The following is a 7,414-nucleotide window of genomic DNA, read 5'->3' on the forward strand; positions in this document are numbered from 1 at the left end:
TCCCCGGGCACATTCCAGGCCATCAGTGTGCTTCTAAACTCTGAGACTATGTATCGAAAAGACTGGTGAGTTGAAAAACATGAGGGCCTGGTCCTCTAGCTTCTCAGCCAGTGTCTGAGGTGGCAGATTTTTCTTGAACTCTGTGTTATCTCTCAATTAGCAGATGCAGAGACTCAGCTAACAGATGCAGAGACTCAGCTAACTAGAAAAATACAATAGGAAATACCATTCACATTAACAACCAACAACTATCTAGAAATTAACCTAACAAAGAATGCATGAATCTTTTATGAAGAAAAAAATGAAAATTATCCATATCATACAGAAGGTCTTAACTAATAAGGAGATCAAGACTGTTCACGGGGCATTGTCCACAATAGCTAAATTGTGGAAGGAGCCGAGATGCCCTTCAACAGATGACTGGATTAAGAAGTTGTGGTCCATATATACAATGGAATAGTACTCAGCTATCAGAAAGAACGAGTTCTCAACATTTGCTGCAACATGGACGGCACTGGAGGAGATAATGCTAAGTGAAATAAGTCAAGCAGAGAAAGACAACTATCATATGATTTCTCTCATCTATGGAACATAAGAACTAGGAAGATCGGTAGGGGAAGAAAGGGATAAAGAAAGAGAGGGTAATCAGAAGGGGGAATGAAGCATGAGAGACTATGGACTCTGAGAAACAAACTGAGTTACACCCAGAATTCATACAGGACTGAGAGAAAAGAGAGTTCTGACTGGACAGGGTAGGGAGTCCTCATTGAAGGTGTTGGGTAGAGGCCCCCAAAAGTCTGCACCTTAGTAATAAGACTAAGCTAGCCTTAGAGAAAAGTTGCTCTAGCCTTTCCCTAACGAGGTTTCAAAGCAAACTCAGAAGGTATCAGATGGATCCGTAAGTGTCCAGTCTGCCTCCTGGAAAAATTTCCAGCACCTTTTAAAGAAAGACAGCAAAATCCAGCACTCAACAATATAACATTCACAAAGGACAATAGCAACTGAAAACTATTAGAAAAGCAGACAGTTGAAGAAGTCGGAAAATGTGACCCACAGCCAGGAGAAAAAGCAACGGAGACATTTGAAAATGTAGATGAAATGGATAGCTTCTGTGAAGGCGTAGATTTCCAGAACTGACAAAAAAGGAAAAAAGAAAAGAAAAGAAATAGAAAACCTGCATGGCTTTATAACTATCTTTTAAAATTCTATTTGTAATTGAAAAATGTCCCACAATATACCCTCCAGGCCCAGATGGCTTCTCTGGTCAATCTGTCACACGTATAATGAAGAAAATGCCACTCCTACCCAAACTTTTTCAGAAACAGGAGTGGAAGAAACATTTCCCAGCTCATTTTTTTTTGGTTATTTTTATTTTTAATTAAAATTAAAAAAAAAGGGGGCGCCTGGGTGGCACAGCGGTTAAGCGCCTGCCTTTGGCTCAGGGCGTGATCCCGGCGTTCTGGGATCGAGCCCCACATCAGGCTCCTCCGCTGGGAGCCTGCTTCTTCCTCTCCCACTCCCCCTGCTTGTGTTCCCTCTCTCGCTGGCTGTCTCTATCTCTGTTGAATAAATAAATAAAATCTTTAAAAAAAAATTAAATTAAAAAAAAAAAAGCTCTACACCCACCAACACAGGGGCTCGAACTCATGACCCGGAGATCAAGAGTCACATGCTTTACTGACTGAGCCAGCCAGGTGCCCCATTTCCTAACTCATTTTGAGGTCAGTGTTACATCAACGCTAAAACCAGACAAATTATTATAAAAAAGAAGACTAAAGATAAATAACCCTCATGAACATAGATGTAAAAATCCTTAACCAAGTATTAGAAAATTATATCCAGCAACATATAAAAAGTTAGTATACCAAAGCCAAATGTCCAAGAGATGTGGTTGGTTTAGTATTTGAAAATATCAATTCACCATATTAACAAATAAAAGAGAAAGACCATATGATCATCTCTATGTGTGGTAGATGGGGAGGGAAGGTAAAAGGGGAGAGCTGCCGGTTTCTTTGTGGGAGCCCCTTGCACGCCCTGCCTGACGCCACAACCTGTGAGAGCTCACAGTGACAAGTTCGGGATTCTTGATAAGCACTCATGTTGAAAAATCATAACAGAAACTTTTTATCATGAAACATCACACATACACAAAAAAGCGCTTTCCTGCACAAAGGGTAGCTCGTACTGATTTACCACAAAGTACCGTGAGAGACTGCGGACTCTGGGAAACAATCCGAGGGCTTCAGAGGGGAGGGGGTGGGGGACTGGGATAGACTGGTGATGGGTAGTAAGGAGGGCATGTATTGCACGGAGCACTGGGTGTTACACGCAAACAATGACTCATGGAACTTTACATCAAGAACCAATCATGTATTGTATGGTGACTAACACAACATAATAAAAAAAATACATACGTGTAACCGTCGTAGAAGCAGACGCGAGAACGCTAACAGCACCCCAAGGGCCTCTTTCATAGCCCCTCCCAAACACTGTCTTCCCCTTTCTCCTCAGAGGTAACCCCTATCCTGACTCTTTTTTTTTTTTTTAAAGATTTTATTTTATTTGTTTGACAGAGATAGAGACAGCCAGCGAGAGAGGGAACACAAGCAGGGGGAGTGGGAGAGGAAGAAGCAGGCTCCTAGCGGAGGAGCCTGATGTGGGGCTCGATCCCAGAACGCCGGGATCACTCCCTGAGCCAAAGGCAGACGCTTAACGACTGTGCCACCCAGGCGCCCCCCTATCCTGACTCTTAACACCACAGATCACTTGGCCATTTTCTCACTTTATATAAATGGAATCATACAGTATGCATGGTTTTCTGTCTGACTTCTTCCGCTCAACATTGTGTTTGTGAAATTCATCTAAGCTGTTGTGTGTGGTTGTGGTTTCATTCCTGTGTGCTGGTCACTTCTGGGAATATAACACAGTTTGCTTATTCATTGTACTGCTAAGGGACACCGGGCTGCTTCAATATGGACTATTACAAATGTTACAAATAATGCCGTGTGCCTGTTTTTTGCAGATGTCTCTTGGTGCCCGAGCACAAACATTTTGTTGCCTATCTACTTGGGAGTGCATCTCATTATGGTTTTAATTTGCATTTTTCTATTGACCAATGAGGTTGGCCAACTTCTTTTGTATGCTTATTGGTCATGTGGATATCCTCTTTGGTGAAGTTCCTGTTACAAACCTTTTTCTATTTTTCTTTTGTATTGTCTGTCTTTTCTTTATCAATTTATTGGACTTCTTTATATATTATTGATATAATAAGCCTTTTGGGAGCTGTATGTCCTGCAAATTTATCTTCACACTGCATGGTTTGCCTTTTTAGTCTCTTAATGATATTATTTTGATAACTTAAAAGACACTTTATAGTATCTTCTTAAAATTTAAATGTCGTCAAATATACCAGTTTTCCCGCTCATGATGAGTGCTTTCTAAATGACACTGAAGACATTTCTTCTAATTGACGTTGTGATGCTATTTGCTTATATTACTTTCAAATCTGTACTGTCCAATAAAAATAGGAAGGAAGCCACACAACTAATTTAAAATTTTCTAGTATCCAATTAAAAGAGCAAAAAGAAACAGATTCAATTAATTTAAAAGATGGTTTCTTGAATCCAATATATCCAAATTATAATTTCAACATTTCAGTATAAATACTGTTAAGATATTTTATTGTTTTTTCATACTGTGTTTAAAATCCAGCGCAAATTTTATACTTAACGGCACATCTCAAGTGCTCAGTAGCCATGCGTGACCAGAGCAATTCTACACTATTGTTTTTATTCTTTCACGTTTAGATGTGGGTTTTACCTGAAGTTGAGTTTTGAGTGTAGTTATGTGGTACGAATCTAGCCTAATTTTTTTCCAGAGGAGTATCCAATGGACCAAGAACCAATTTATTGAAAAGGCAGCCCATCCCCATGCTTCTGCTATGATACTTTTGTCTTAAATCAAGGGCCCACAGGGGCGCCTGGGTGGCTCAATCGGTTAAGCAGCTGCCTTTGGCTCGGGTCATGGTCCCAAGGCCCTGGGATCGAGCCCCACATCAGGCTCCATGCTCAGCGGAGAGCCTGCTTCTCCCTCTCCCTTTACCTGCCGCTTTGCCTACCTGTGCTCTCTGTTTCTTTCTCTGTCAAATAAATAAATCTTTTTAAAAAAATCAGTTGTCCACATAAGTGTGAACCTGTGTGTGGACCCTTCTATGCCACTTGTCTACTTGTCTATGTTGGCACTGCTACTATCTTAATTACTATAATTTTTGTGACAAGTCCTGGTATCTGGTAGGAAAATTGTTCCCACCAGTTCTTAAGAGAGTCTTGGCTATTCTTGGCCCTTTTGCCTGTCCACCCAAATTATATTCAGCTTGTCAAGTTTCCTAAAAATATCTGTTAGGATTTTGATTGAGATTCCACTGAATCTATGTATCGGTTTGAGGAGAGCACTTTTTAAAAAGTATATTATCCATTCATCCGATGCTATCATCTGGGTAAGATTTAGATGTGTCCTTGCCTTTTAGGCTCTGCTACCTGCCATTTTCTGGGGTACAGAGGTTCGACCTTCAGAGCTTTGATGAGAACATAATGGAGGGCCCCCCATCTTCTTGCAGGAGGCATTTCTCAAAGGCAGAAAGTCCCTGGTAAGTTTCTACAATCCTAGGATGCAGAAAAATAGTCTTGGAGGAACCAGACCAAAAACCTTGAACCCCCATATGTCTATGATAGGGGCCTTATGCTCTGTGTGTGAGTTTGTACGGGTCACCCATTCTTACACTCACTTTAGTCCAGGGCAGATCGATAGGATTTACCCACCGAGAGATCAGATTAGATGTTTTCCACTCACTCTTCTCTACTTTGTGTCGCTGGTCTTGGTGTTTGCTCTGCGGTCACAGACCAAGTTCCATGGAGAAGCCGGTTTAAATGTAGAAGCTCATTCAGGCTGGCTAATTGGGAAAGAGAGAAAAGAAACAGGTTCTCTAGAAGAAGGATCTTGTTAAAGGTGTCTCTGGCATCTGAAGGGGATTTACAAGGATAAAGGCAAAATACAGATAATAGTAAGATAACCAGGTAATGGCTGAAAACATCATCATGGAAAAGGGGTCCCCTAAGTAGCAGAGCTTACCCTCCAACCTGAATGTTGGTTGACATTCTCTTGAATTCCCAACGGTCACCAGGTCAGGCTCCTGGAGATCCACAGTCCTGGCAACTCTGGATGGCATCCGAACTGTCCCACTCACAGGGAAATCATCTCTCCAGGATAAGATTTGTGAATCACAGAGGCCTGGTTGGGGTTGGCTGGAATGCCGGTGAGGACCAGACTCCAAAAATCTAGAAAGAAGGGCTGGGAGGGGGAGTAGGAGCAAAGACAAGGGAGTAACAGGAAAGAGGAGTGAGATGAAGAGAGCGGCAAGAAGCTGGTCTGGAAGTAACAGAGGAAGGTTTGGACACGGAAACCTGTAAGTTAGGACGGCAAGAAGGAGGAGCTCTAGTCAAAGGAGGGAAAGAGGCAGGGCAGTAAGTTGAGAGAGGTAGACGGCGCTGGGGAGCAGCCCGAGAGCCACAGGAATTAGACAGGAGAGGAAGGTGGGTTGGAAAACGAGAGCGTGCAGGGACAGAGTGGGCAGGTGGGGTCCGGGGCTGAGATGAGGGAATCTGGGCTAGCTTTCCTATCATTTTTCCAAATGGCATTTCTTCAGTTACTCATCTCGGCAAAAAGGAGTAACTGGACATAAGCTCAGACCTACCCCCAAATTTATCTCCCACACCAGACCTCGCATCACCCCATGGCTGAATGCCCATTATGAAATGTGGGTGCCCCTCCCTTCTGGGCACGTCAGGCGGCCTGCCAGCCAGGGAAATGGCCCCAGGGGCTAAGTTGGAGGGTGATCACAGGAAATAGCAGAGAGAAGAAATGGGGTTGCCATATTAGTCCTTCCTTCTTGGGATAACATGTAGTTTTGCCCCCCACATTCCATTTTCTGGCTACTACTTCCTTCATTAGGCAAAGATCGATCAAAGGGCTATGATACAGTTAGGGGCTTGGGACCAAGAGAATGGGTCTGAAGCAGGGGTGGGCAAAGTGGGGAGAGGCTCTAGCTATTTAATTTACTACATTTTCCAGAGCCCTTTTACATCATTTCAGTCGCTCCACAAACAGGGGGTGATCAGAGATATTATGTCCATTTTACCAATAAGGGTACTGTAAGCTAGACAGGGAACTAGATAGGCAGGCAGCGGGGGACAAAGAAGGTGTAACTGAGACTGGAGCCGAAACGTGGGGTGTAGAGGGCATGCAGGAGGTGCACATAATGGCATAGAGCACTGTCAGCATGACCCTCTCCCATGTCTCTGGACAAGCTTGTAGGGGTGCTTCAGAACAGGACTTTACAGTGTCACTTTCTTCTTGGTCCCTGGCTTTGTTGCTTGACCCTTACCTGGAGCCAGAAATAGGACTGAGGCCAGTAAGTCCTGAGTGCCTAGTAACTCGATTTGGACTTCCCTGCTCACTACCCGAGAGGCCCAACTGCATGTCAGGTGATTTAGGAGACTACTGTACCCTTCCCCATCCCCTTGTCTGCTGTAGCAGTTCTCTCTGCTTATCATTCTTGGTTTCTTTGACCATCACCCAAATCATGAGCCCCTTCGATCCTCTGTTCACTCCTGTACTCTTAACACCATAATATTCTGATTTTCCTTCCTTGGCCCAACATCCATATCCTTGCGTACTTCACAAAACTATCAGTTGTATTCTTTGCAAGTCCAGCTACATGACTGGAAAATGTCCTGTTTCCTTAGACTGTTTCTTTATTTCCTGTGCCTTGTATCTCCTGTCTTTAACTGTACCCTGGGTTTTCCTTGAAGACACTGCTTCCCTTGCACAAGTCTCAAATAGGGTCTGTTCCTCCCAAACTCTATAGTTCTTCAGGGCGGGGATGTGGAGTATTTTCCTTGTTCCTTCTGACTCCTTCATTATTCCTCTCTTCCAATTAGGAAATCTCTTGCTCCTTAGAAGATTTTGTTACTCACCAGTTCACTGGCATTGTCTCCTTCAGATGTCCTGGATACTCTTTTTTCTATGACAACTTGGCACTTGTCTCCAAGTCTTAGTCTTGAGTCCATCATCTTTTTAAAAACATTTTATTTATTTGAGAGAAAGAGAGTGAGCAAGAGAGAGGGAGCACAAGCAGGGGGAGGGGCAGAGGGAGAGAAAGAAACAGACTCCCTGCTCAGCATGGAGTCTGACATGCGGCTCAATCCCAGGACCCTGAGATCGCGACGTGAACGGAAGGCAGACGCTCAATCGACTGAGCCGCCCAGGCGTCCCTTGAGTCCATCATCCTGAGTCACTTCAGTGTCCACATAGGTGGTCCCATTCAATGCTCTGGCTTCTCCTTTCTTTGATTTCTTTA

Source organism: Ursus arctos, unplaced genomic scaffold (genome assembly GCF_023065955.2).
Source record: "Ursus arctos isolate Adak ecotype North America unplaced genomic scaffold, UrsArc2.0 scaffold_12, whole genome shotgun sequence".
NCBI lineage: Eukaryota > Metazoa > Chordata > Mammalia > Carnivora > Ursidae > Ursus > Ursus arctos.